Source organism: Protopterus annectens, chromosome 1.part1 (assembly GCF_019279795.1).
Source record: "Protopterus annectens isolate FY-2018-M chromosome 1.part1, PAN1.0, whole genome shotgun sequence".
Lineage (NCBI taxonomy): Eukaryota > Metazoa > Chordata > Ceratodontiformes > Protopteridae > Protopterus > Protopterus annectens.
The window spans coordinates 491,720,153-491,733,718 of NC_056726.1; the positions used below are offsets into that span (position 1 = coordinate 491,720,153).

At 39.4% G+C, this 13,566-nt stretch overlaps 1 long non-coding RNA gene across 3 annotated transcripts in view; it reads right to left on the bottom strand.

The window, feature by feature from the left end:
• The window catches only part of LOC122806011, a 164,794-nt gene that overhangs the window by 84,647 nt on the left and 66,581 nt on the right, over positions 1–13,566 (bottom strand). For all 3 annotated transcript variants that reach the window (XR_006365485.1, XR_006365484.1, XR_006365486.1), the window contains one exon: positions 649–727. This is a non-coding gene — a long non-coding RNA (uncharacterized LOC122806011). The remainder of the gene's footprint in view (positions 1–648; positions 728–13,566) is intronic.

A 13,566-nucleotide genomic window follows, 5' to 3' on the forward strand; every position in this document is an offset into this window, starting at 1 on the left:
CATTACGGACACAATGGGATGGGGACAGAAACAATACCAGTGCTGAACAGCAGGGTTTGCTCATTATGAACTGCTCCCTTTAAAAAGGATCAGTCAACCTTGGCTCTAGCAATGTTTTTACAAACACTCACACTGTGTAAGGCAAGTGCAATACCAAAGTTGAACTGAAGGGCATGCCACACAGTCTGCAAACAGCTGTGCTAACACTGTCACCATAGGTTCCCATTCACTGCGTGAAGAGGCAGGTTATGTACAACAAATCAAACTTCAGAAAACACAGCCAGCCATACAAGTATTCCAAACCATGCATCATAACTAACAGCTACAGCATTTGCACTTGTATGCAAACCACTCACTTTCTAACCTGTGTGTCAGATACACACAGCAGACTGTTTTTTTTTTATATTGCAGATGTAATTATAAAAATGTGTGCTGACAAAATGGATCAACAATACAAAATACAGCAACACTTTAAGTTTTATACACAGTTGTAGTGACAGCTACTATTTGCTGATTTCACATACCTTACTGATGCATTATGTGTATCCTTGCATTCCAATCAATAAACATGTATTTTTGAAAATTACAGGCCTGAAAACACTGGAATATGCATCTCAGTTCATACTATACGTGAAATATTCAACATACCTCTATCCCCTGCACTGTTCTTCAAGCCTGTGCATCCAGTTGATACACATCGCTCTGTTCCAACTGTGGTTCCTGTTGTCTGAAATAAAGAATGAAAATATTAAAAAGTATTAATTAGATAACAAGGATTAATGTTTTACAATGCACTTTGTAGACTATTATTTTAAAGAACCTTAGTTTAGTACAATACTCAGCTGGTATTGTAACATTCAGGTGTTAATATCTTTGAGCACAGATAGGAGGACATGAAATTCAACACTGCAGGCACAACCTGCATCCAAACTCTAAACTTATGACCTATTTGCCTATCTAACATAGCTTAACTATCAAAGCATGTTCTGCATTCATTGAAAAGAGTTAATGTTATGACATCATCCTGATGGGGGATGGTCTATTAAGAATTATCTTGGCTTAGGATCGCAAACTATGAACATGTGCTGCTTATGTAGCTAAAATGATTTCAAATTACATTCATGTCAGCACTGTGTTTAGAGAAATTATCAGTAATTGAGATAATCCATTCCTCATACAGTGTGACAGTGTCTTGTAATATCCAGCTTGTATGAACAGAACTGTACACATTGCTGTATATTATGGACATAGAAACGTATGTGCCAGGATCATTATTCCTTGAAACCGCGCATCAGTAAAGATACACATCTTCCTAGACCTTCATTGCCAACTGTTAGTGAGTCCATCAGAGTCCCTCAAAATTACAGTTTGAGTCTGTTGTACAACTGACTGGTATTTAAACCTATTAAATTCCTCAGACATATAACAGGATTTATTAAGGTATACTAGGACTGCTGTTAAATAGCTGATGTTAATGGAATGTTATGGATTAAGGATATATCAGTAGTAATTCAAAGAATATCTGAGTTATTTGTAACAACTCTGAAATTATAAATTAATATTAGTAAGTGTAAAATGCTTTGCTAAAAGAATGCTGTGGGTGTATGACATCAGTATAAAAGTTTAAGAAATATATGCCCCTTTCAAAAATTTAACACACAGAGCACAAAATATAGAAAAGCTAGCTTGCATCCTTACAAGCTGAGCTAACACTCAACACATGCTACTCCTAAGCAAACCGGTACTGTTCTTTAAACACCATTGTTCATCAGCTGATATTATTAGGCCATTATGGATTATGGAATTATTCCTTGGAAAACTAGATCAGTGAGTCATTACCATACACAACATGAAATGTAATATAAACTACTGCAATATGCTTTTTAAAAACATGGTATGGCTGAAGTTAACATGTTTCCCTATGTGGTTTTGAACTCACAACATGTCAAAATGCACATGTATTAGCCTGTTGTTTTACAGGCCAAGCTAAATTGTACTAGGCTTTTGTTGTAGACAACAGGTACTGCAGCTGTTTATTAGAAATCCTGTGATGAATGGCAGAATATGGAAAATGCATACAATTTTACACTTCTCATAGTGAGGACATAACAGCTATCAACAGATATGTAACCAAATATTTTAGTGTTTTTTTTTTTTTTCAGAGCATAACAGCATATTATATAGATGTGTGTGAATGGGATTCATAAAACATGTATTTCAGTTAGCCTCAGTATTTATGTATGGCACAAATGATACTTAAAGCTGTGTGCATACAAGGTAAACTTTGATTCTGTGATGAGTGAGATGTGCATCAACAAGTGGTGGAATTTCTGTAGTGGTAATCGATACATCTGTTACAATTAATAATTTCAAAATGTACATGTTTAAAGTCATATTTAATCCAAATTTAAGTTTTACAGAAGTTGTCACTAAGTTCCTAGAGTGACGTTTATGCATACAGGTGTTGCTCTTCTAAATTGTTTACTTCAGTCCCATATGCAGTTGTACAGACAGACTTCCAATGTAAATGATAACTGTAGCTGTACCCAAAGAATGGCATACAGCAACAGTGATCCCGCTCCACAAAGGTGGCGCCACAACGGATCCCGGGAACTATCACCCTATAAGCCTGACTAGCCTGGTCTGCAAGGCTATGGAGCGCATCATTATGGATCACATAAACAAAGACATTGGGAACCTCCAAACACTGGACTGCACCCAATTTGGCTTTGTTAAGGGCAGACCTTGCCTCTTAAACTTAGTTGACTTCTTCAAAACAGTTACCAAAGACTTAGATGAGGGAAAGGTAGTCCACACAGCCTACCTAGACCTCGCTAAGGCCTTCAACACAATACCCCACTCCGGTATCATAAATAAGCTTACCAGATTAAATATCAACCCATATGTCACAAGATGGGTTGCAAACTGGCTCAGGGATAGAACTCACATGGTCAGAGTCACAGGTGCCATGTCCGACTCTAAGCCAGTTACAAGTGGCATCCCACAGGGATCAGTCCTGGGACCCCTCTTGTTCGGTATATACTTCTCTGAGGTACAGGCAAACACGGGAGGACTGTGGCTGACCAAGTTCACAGATGATTGCAAACTGGGAGCCATAATCGACTCTCCGACTGACACAAGCATCCTCCAGAAGGGCCTTATGTTGACTGATACCTGGTGTCAGAACCATGGCTTCAAGCTAAATGCAAAAAAATGCATAGTCATCTCCTTTGGGAAAAACAAAGTGCCCACAAACTACCACATAGGAGGTAATCCACTAATTACAGAAGAAGTAATCAGGGATCTGGGGACCCAAGTAGATAGTAACCTCTCCTTTGACAATCACCTTGCCAAAGTGGTTAGAACAACCTTCTATATAGCCCACCTAATCACAAAAGGGTTCACATCTAGATCAAGAGAGGTTATTGTGTCCCTCTACTCATCACTCATCAGGCCCATAATTGAGTACAATGCCCCATTTGGGATGTACCTTACCCGACACCTGCAACAGCTGGAGAGACCTCAAAAATACCTCACCAAGAGGATCATGGGCCTCAAATAGATGCCCTATGCAGCTCAACTAAAGAAACTCCAGCTCTACTTGACATACAAGGCCATGTCTAACCCAGAATTGTTGGACATGGTCCACCTCAAAAAAACAGATCCATTAGAGCTACATGCTCCAGGGATTTAAACCTTAGCACAACAATAAATAAGACATGCTGGAGGGATAGATTCATATCCCAAAGGCTTCCCGCGCTCTGGGATAGAATCCCAGTCCATGTTAGGCAGAGCCCCTCACTGACCCTCTTCAAGAGAAATCTTGATGAGTGGATGGGAAATCGTAAATTTTCTCCTGGGATTACTTCTATGGCCCTGCTGGACAGAGGCTCAGGAATCTAGTCTAAACGGGAGGCAAAAGCCAACACATTCTGGGTAGGCTTATAAATGCCCTAGGGCAGATAGCCTAGTACCTACCTATGAACCTATGAACCTATGAACTGTGTATGCAGGAGGATTTGCAATACTTACTTTAGCTTTCTATGGGCTGCTACTGCACTTCATTAACCCTCATTAAAATCCTAGCTGCATCCCTCCAATTCATGTCATCACAGCAGTGATGAACCTGGTCTTGGAAGGAGGGTTGATAAGGTGCAGTGGCAGCCCACAGATCCCTACAATCTGCAAATCTTACTGGTAATTCCTTGCACGCTGTGGTCTAACTACAGAAACTTACAGATTATGACAGTATCCATATCTACTATGTGATGTTAATGTTATAGATATTTATTATATCATGACTCCTAAAACAGTGTTCTACCATATTTTTATGTTATGAGTATTTCTTGAATGTTGCTTCATAACAAAGGTGTTAACAGTACTGTGTGAATTTACTATGGTTCTATACTACCTATGGATCCAAAGGTATTCCACCCCATTCCATAAATTGTTTAATTGTTAAGTGATTGAGTATTGTACTGTAAAATACAAGCAGACTGTGCTGGCATGATGCTGTGTCTTTAGGACTGTATCATAAATGTAATGTGAGGGGTTCTAATCCCAGTCACAAAGTGCACAGATATTATAAGTTATGCTGTTTTTACATGTTTTATGATGCCATTGTTGATACTTTCACATGCCATGTCAGTATTTCTCACAGATAGTGTTATATAGATGTTTGCATTGTACAGGAATGCATACTGTTTACTTTGAAATATGCTGTTCATTGACTCAAATGCATAAATGTGCACATCCATGAGTCTTATCATGTGCATATCAATGTTTTCCAGATGGCCCAACATCCTAGTAGTGACAGTCTTTCCCCTTGGAAGAATGATATCATAACTGATGTTCTCTGGCAACATGGAAGGAGACTCCTAGGCTGTTCAGGGGATGCTGTGTGGAAAAATGAAATAGAGACGGACCTCATCAGCATGATCAATGTTGTTGGAGGCACAACTGATCCTGTGAGGCCTGTAGATGATGCTGCTCAAACGTGATTCTTCATGCACCCAACAGAGTCATACTTTATGAGAGGTCAAGGGATGCCACCAGTGGTGGACCACTACTGAGCCCCCAATGACATCACAGCATTTTTTGGCCTTACTGCATAGAGCAAGAGGGGAGCAATGAATCCCTGGTGGTGGGATTGAAGTGGGGGGGTTCGAGGATGGACATGTACGTGTCTATGTTTAGTATAGGGAAGTGTATTTTGACACTCACTGCATAAAAAAGAGTAGAAAAGTCAGATTGTTAATATCGCACATGAGGAATTATTGCAATTACACCTTTAAGAGAAATATATTGCACTTCTGTAAGAATGTATTAAGTATAATGAAAAAAATGTATCACTTTCAGTAAAATATTACTAGTGACATTACGTTCGGAGGTAGGAGACATCCAAGTTGATGTCAGAGTTTATGAGTCTTATTACTGTTGGATAGAAGCTGTTCAAGAAAGTCTAGCAAACCAGACAAATGCTGGATGTGATGTGTCACTAAGCATTTTGCATGCTGTCTTTATGCTTCTTGTTGTAAGAAGTTCTTGCATGGTTGGAAGATTTGTGTCCATTATCTTCAATGCAATCCTCCCCACTCTTTGAAGTTTCTTCATCTCTGCCGTAGTACTGGTTCTGTACCACACAGTAAAGTTGCAAGTGAGAATACGTTCAATAGCTCCATTATAGAAAGTGGATCGAGCATTCAGAGGAAGCCTTGCTCTTTTGAGCCTTCTCAGGAAGTGCAGGCATTGGTGAGCTTTTTTAATTATTTGGCCTGTGTTCATGGATGAATAGAGGTCACCTCAGATGTGTACCCTCAGGAGCTTCGTACATTGAACTCTCTCTAGCACCTCACCACTGATCTCAAGTGGCAAATGAATGGTTGGCCTTTTTCTGATGTCAATGATAATTTATTTAGCTTTTTTGACATTCAGATCCAAGTTGTTATTTTCACTCCATCTGATCAGAGAGCTGACTGTTGTTGTGCACACTGCCTTGCTGGTGCCCACACCCCATATAATGGCACTGCTGTTTACTGTTACATTGTTGTTTCCATAACCTTGAACACTACAGGTACATCCAGTGGAGGGGCAAGCCATTCATTAGCAAGTGAAGAAAGACCAGGTATGTTACAGTGACACTGTCAGAGCTTTCAACAATGTTTAGCATGATGACTGAAATCTTTGTCAATATTTGTCACTACAGGTCCTTCTGGTGAACAATTCCAATGTATATTACATGAGCATTTATAGCCCATATTGCTGTGTTGTATATATGATTTTGTCAACATTAGTTTTGATAACTACATGACTGTGCTGCCTTTCTGTTTACTTTTCCACTGCAAGATCCACAGTACAAACCACAACCTCTATACAACAGGAGACCTCAAGTGCACATACGAGTGGTATGTGTATGTTACACATTCAGTCTTTTTTAATTGTGTTCACCTGGTACATGTTGTGAATGATGTAACCCGTAATGTCTTTTTTTTTTTCCTATATTAGTTGAAGTTCAGCAAAGTGGATCAACAACATCAGCCCATGACTGTTTGCCAGTTGTGTTGTTATGTTTTTATGTATCACATATGTCATGTATGTTGGCCATATTTATAGATTATGTAGTTATGATATATACATTCTGAGAAACATACATATATTAGATTTCAAGTAAAGTCAGTATTATTTGTAACATTGCAATGAAATATATATGCCAGTTGTGTTTTATATTCATAATGTGCTGTAGGCACATTGTTCCAATCTGTATCTTTGTATCTTGTAGCACATCAACTGTCTTTATTATCCAGGAGGCCATCCAGTGACCATGATGTTGTTCACAATGTGTATTATGGCCCCAACACAGAGAATATTTATATATTTTATTTATTTTACATTTGTTGACCAGGATAGTTCGACTGGATACATGTCCATTTCCAGCGGAGGCCCGATGAGAAAAGCTCCAAGGTAGAACATACAGTAAAGGTCACAATATAATTACAAGTTACACACAGTTTACAGGCTCCAGTTGAGAAAGTAGGTAATATAATCATACATTTTAAAAACAGTGTTGACAAATTGACTAGGCAATGTAACATGATTATAGACTAGAGGAGGATCTAGTCGGGTTTTGAACGAGGACATAGCCAGTGAGGTTTAAAGTATAGCTTGATACTTTTTTTGAACTGAGTAAGGGAGGGTTCAAGAGTAAGATCAGCAGGAAGAGAGTTCCAAGTTTTGCCAACAGAGTTAGCAGAGAGTCCCCAGCAGAGTTGTTGATTTTGGATGTTTGAACTAGTAGTTTATTAGAAGAGCGAAGTGCCCTCAGGTTGCTGCAAGTGTTGATGATATTTTTAAGTGCAGGCGTATTATCAGGGTGGTTGAGAACTTTATGGGCAATTGTAAGCTAGTTGTACTGAAGTAGGCTAGGCCATTCTAGCCAGCCCAGCAGAAATAGGTTGTGACAGAGGTGGTTCCTGTAGGCCGTGCCTGTTGCAAATCTAGCAATATGGTTATAACAGCTGGAGAGTTTGCTAAGAGTGGATTTGTTCAAATTAGTGAGTAGAAAGGCGGCATAGAGAAGAGTGGAGAGCAGATGGGAATGAGCAATAGCAGTCCTAGCAAATGGAGTAAGGAAAGGTTTGATCTAGAGGGAGCCAAGTTTTTTGTTAATGGTTTTGATAGTTTGATTAACATGGATATCAAATTTGAGGGTGTTATCTTTTGTGACGTCTAACTGTTTGGTTTGCGCATCTGGGGAGATAATGGCACCATTATTAGATTTTATGGTAAAGAGTAGTGAGAAATACTTACAAGTTAGGGAGAAAAGAAGCAACTCTGTTTTGTTAGGGTTTAATATCTGCTGATGGTTAAATAGCCAGTTTTCAACTATATTGAAAGTATTCTGTGTTAATGTAATTTACTCTGTCGGGGAGGTCGCTGAACAAATCAAGGTGGAGTCATCTGCATATTGGATACAGGTAGCATTTGGGATGACAGTGGGAAGGTCATTAATAAAGAGAGAGAGAAGAAGGAGTCCTAGTATGGAGCCCTGGGGGACACCTATGGGTAGATGGGTTGATAGTTTGTCCTGCCATAGGATGGCTTGTTGTCTAGCACACAGGTAAGATTGGAACCATTGAAGCGCATGGCTATTTAGTGAGAATGCCTTAAGGGTGTGCATGAGTATTTGGTGACTGACCATATTGAAGGCCTTGGACAGATCTAAAACAAGGGCTGAGGAAATTTTGCTATTATTTTGGTTACGGTTTATAGTGTTAGAGAAAAATAGGAAGGAGGGCTGAGGTCATACTGTGATCTGGCCTAAAATCATGCTGAGAGTTAGCCAACAGCTTACTCTGGGTAAGATAATGCAGAAGTTGTTTATGGATGCACTTCTCCATAATTTTAGCCAGTGGTGACAGAATAGCTATGGGTCTAAAGTTTGACAGCTCAAAGGAGTTGCCTCCTTTATGGAGTGGTATTACATGAGATATTTTCCAAATGGAGGGAATGGTGGTTTCAGATAAGGTTCTGTTGATTATGATGGAGATGGCGTATGCTATGGCATCTGCTGCTTTTTGCAGATACTCTGGTGGGAGGAGATTAGCTGCTAGAGTAGTTGCTTTTAATTTCTTAATTAGAGATCTGATAAGTGATGTAGAATCAGGCTGAAAGCTAAAGAAGAGTGGGGTATTCTCTAAAGGAGAGTGGGATATTAGCTAAAGGAGAGTGGGGTATTGGCTGTGGCAGAATTTGGGTGCCAGTTGGCTGACTAGGAATTGGATAGTCTCTGTGAAGAAACTGCTGAAGGTATTTGCAATATCCTCTGGGGAATTATGGTTGGAAGCTGACGGGGTAGGAGTGGAGGACTGTCCTGGGTGAAGAAGTTTATTTATTTATTTATGCCCAAAGCTTTTGAGGTTTGTTGTGATGTTTTTGTTTTGCAGTGAAATATATATGCCAGTTTTGTTTTATATAGATATATGCCGGTTGTGTTTTATAAGATATTGAGTTGTTTGGCGAGTCCACCCATGAAGTTGATGCAGATTTTGTACCAGATGTATCCTCAGATGTGGACACCAAAATTGTCGAAGGATTCAGAGGATAATGACACAGTGAATGTTGAATGGGGTGAGGCCATTGATCAACACACCACAGTTGGGAGCACTGCTGCCTGCAGATCCACACAACAACCAGGCACAGGTCATCGTCGCAGACATAGGTAAGGAGATGTTGGACATGGCCAAGTGTCAGAAGGTGTGTGTCTCTTGCTGCAGGCAAATGAATAGGCACAGCTATGCCATCAATCAGACATCCATGCACTTGCCTGTACCATAGTTTATGTGGCACACCATCTATGTGTCATGCATAAAGAACACGAGCACAGACATGGTGAGATTATGGCTGCACTGGCTGCTCAGAATGAGAGTCTGCTAGCCGTGGCATGGTCGGTGGAAAACCTGACCTCTACAGTACTGCAGCAGTATCATAATACTAACAGGAGTCTGTGTTTCATGACTAAACACAGAAGATTGCAACCTGTGAGAGGCAGGCCACCTGTGTGCAGAACCACCATTGGCCATCAGGAATTCCTGTCTGCGGTCCAGCCTACACAGATGTCAACTACTAGCTCATCTGCTGAGGTCCCACCAGTCACCAGACCTTCGACTCAAAGTTATGCTGCTTCATCTGAACATGGTGTTGTATCCCCATCCATCTTCTCTGTGTAGAAAACAGGAAAGGATGTGTCTGTATGTGGTCATAGCAGGGTGAACCATGATGCGAGACATCAGAGAAGTCGAGAAAGGCTGTGTTAGACTGTGTCCAACAGTGTAGTACACATAGTTGATTAATATTATTTTAATACCACTGTGCTGTGATGTGTGTTTCTGAAATAAAAATGTCTGCATAATGTCATGCATGATTTCTTTTTTTTTCATGTTATGATGTTGTACAGATATGTAAGTGCAACACTGACATGTGTCCCTTATTGTTGAACATACAATGATAAAACAGAATGAATGTGTATGCATACTTGTGTCGGTTGTGCCCTGAATTGATGTTTTTATTTTTGACATATTTGCATGTGTTCATGTTGGAATATGTTAGGTTCATAGGTGTTTGCTAGGCTAATGACCACAAGGCCTTTTTAAGCCTAGCCATGCATCCCAAATCTCTGACTAGTTCTGATACCCTTGATAAGTGTAAGCATGGGCCTGGGAGATGAATCATTTACAGATCACCTGTGTCCATTAGAGACATAGGTGCCAAACCAGGGATGAATTTCCCGTTTCCCATCCAATTTTTCAAGTTGCTCTTGAATTGGGTTAGGGAGGAATTCTGATTCACATGGATGGGGAGCCTGTTTTGTCAATGAGGTAATCTCTGGGATACATAGCTATCTCTCCAGCAGTTTCTATTTATATCACAGGCAAGGGTCAAGTCTTTAGAATGGGTAATTCTGGTGCTGTTTGTTTTGTGGACATGCAGAAGGTCCATCAGAGTGGGGTCTGACAATCCCCTGCATGCCAGGCATAGATCTCCCCTCAAAGCCTGCAGGAGACAGAATACAGGGATAGGGCCTTGAGGTGGTCTGCATAGGACAAATTACTTATGACCTGTATTCTTTTAGTGAGGAACATCTGTGGATGTACCAATTGTTGTATTTGCCTGGTTAGGTACATACCAAAGGTTTTTGAGGGCGAATATTTCCAACAGGTTAGGGGTGTAGCAATGAGAGCAGCATGCACCCCAACCTATGCAAATCTGGTATTACTGGGATGGGAAAGAGAACATGTGTTTAAAAGTGAATTCTATGCCAATATATCCTTTTACTGTAGGTTTTTGGATGACATCTTTATTTTGTGGAAAGGAACTGCAGAGAGCATTCCTTCATTTATCCAATACCTGAATCATACCACTGAATTTTTTAAATTTACCTTCCAGTTTGATTTTCACGAGATTAGTTATATGGATACTAAAATTATTAAAGATAAGGAAAAATTTGTATCCAGGATTTATCGGAAGAAAACTTTATGTAATAACTATCTACACTTTAACAGCCATCATCCTTTATCACAGAAGAAGAGTATTATTAAAGGACAGGCTGTTAGAGTAGCTAGAATGACTTCTTTAAAGGAAGATGTCCTGAGTGAATTCGATTTTTTGAAAGGTATGTTTCTGGACAGGGGCTATCCTGTAGAACTGATTGACAATACATTTAATGAAGTTTTAAGAAAATGGGGCAAAAAACATGTACCCTTGCTAGGTAAGAGTTTGAATAAAAACAAAAATGTGGACCCTGGGAAAAATGTTGAAAGAATGAGCGACATTAATTTTGAACAAACATGTATTGTACAGTTTAGCCTTTTATATCAACAAGTAAAAGGAATAATATACAAAAACTGGGGCATATTTAAAGTTGACCATGATGTCTATCAGGTAGTGGGAGAAAAACCTGTTTTTACTACAAAAATTGGGCCCAATATTAAAAGAATTCTAGAGAATAGACAATACAATCTAACTAAAAATGAAACAGCAAGAGGTACTGGACCCTGTGGTAGATGTGTAACTATTGTTCTTACATTCTACAAGAGAATATGATTTGTTTGGAAAATAAAAACAGAAGTGTAGTTTATTTAAAGAGAGGTAACTGTTATTCCAGCAAGTTAGTATACATGGCTAGGTGTAACACCTGTAATTCCTGTTATATTAGGAAAACAGAGAGGTCCCTTAAGACTAGAATATACGAGCATTTGTATGATATCAAGAACAAAAGGGATACAAATGCTCTGTATAAGCACAGTGTATGTTGTGATGGTTACACAGGTTTTAAATTTGCTATTCTTGATACAATAAATATAGAAGCCAGGGGTGGGGATTGGCAGAATGCACTATATAAAAAAGAGCTGTTGTGGCAATTGAGGTTGGCAGCAAATTTCCCCCCTGGTTTAAATGATTATTTGAGCCTGTTACCCATTTTAAAAGAAAAAGCAGAACAAATTTAAAATTGTCTGTTGTAACAAGTATACTGTTGTTTGAACATTTGTTTGAATTTTACAGGTAACAGTGTGTAAAGAGGGAATATGACATAACATAACACAGTTTTATTTTTAGTTTCTGAAACATGTTTGAAAAATATTCTGTTCCTAGAAGAAACAACTTTCTCATTTCTGTGTTTTTAATTAACAACATTGTTTGGCATTTTTAAAGTTTTATTGTTTTAATATGCCTGTTTACCATTGGGAAAAGTTTAGCCAATCATGGGCAAGCTAACAGTATAAAAATGTTTTTTGTTGTTGCTTAAGTTAATTCTGATGAAGTCAAAGTGGATTGACGAAAGCACTTAATTATTTGTACTAATAAAAGAATGTTTGGGACTCACAACAGTAGTGTTTCACTTTTTGGTTTATTTGTTTTTTTAAGAGCACTATTACACCACTACCTTTTTGGTTGACACACCAAAGGGGGCACTGTACTCAATGATAGGTCTGATGAATGCCGGGTACAGTGGAACAATGACTTCTGGGACTTAGATGCCATACCTTTGTTTATAATTTGCACAAAGTAGAATGATTTCCTCAGCACTGTAGACATGTGATGATCAAAGGCTAGATTACTATGTGTGTCCCTAAGTCCCTGACTATTGGGTCAACTCTAAAGGGTGTGTTGTCGATATGATAGTTTCCAGGGTTGGATGACTTCCCGAAGGATACTACTGTGTATTTCTTGGCATTTAATTTTAGTCCATGGCTCTAACACCAGTTATTTGTCTGTGTCAACCCCTCCTGGAGAACATTTGTGTCAGTGCAATATTCAGTGACAGCTCCTAATTTGCAATCTTCTGCAAATTTAGTCAGCCAGATATCACTGACATTGGCCTTGATTTCTGAGAAGTAAATGCCAAAAATGGAATGGTCCAAGGACTGATTCCCTGAGGGACTCCACTTGTGACTATCCTCTTTGTAGAGTTGGACTCCCCAATTTTAACTTCCTGGGTCCTGTCTATGAGACAGTTGGCTATCCACCGGGTGACATATGGGTTTGTACCTAACCTCTTGAGTTTGTCAACAATGCCTGAGTGGGGTATTATATCAAATGCCTTGGCCAGGTCAAGGTAAGCTCTGTGAATGATTTTGCCCTCATCCATTGCTTTGGTGACCTTCTCAAAGAAGTCCACCTAGTTGAGTAGGCATGATCTGCCCTTGGCAAAACCAAACTGGGTAGGGTCCAGTGTTTAGAGGTTTACTACATATCTTTTGATCATCTCCATGATAATTCTCTCTATGGCTTTACTTATAAGACTAGTGAGACTTATGGGTCTGTAGATGGGCAGCCTTTGTGCAGAGGGATGACTGTTGCCTTTCTCCATTCATGAGGCACAAAGCCTTTTTGGAGGCTACAGTTAAAGAGTAGTTCCAGAAGCCCTGATACGTCATGTTTCATGCCATTTAGAAGGCATCCTGGGATATTGTCTGGGCCCACTGATGCAGCATGCTTGGTCTTAGAGAAAGCATTAAGGACCTGTTCCCTAGTGATTGTGGGGGGAGTTATATTTGATGATATTTCCTG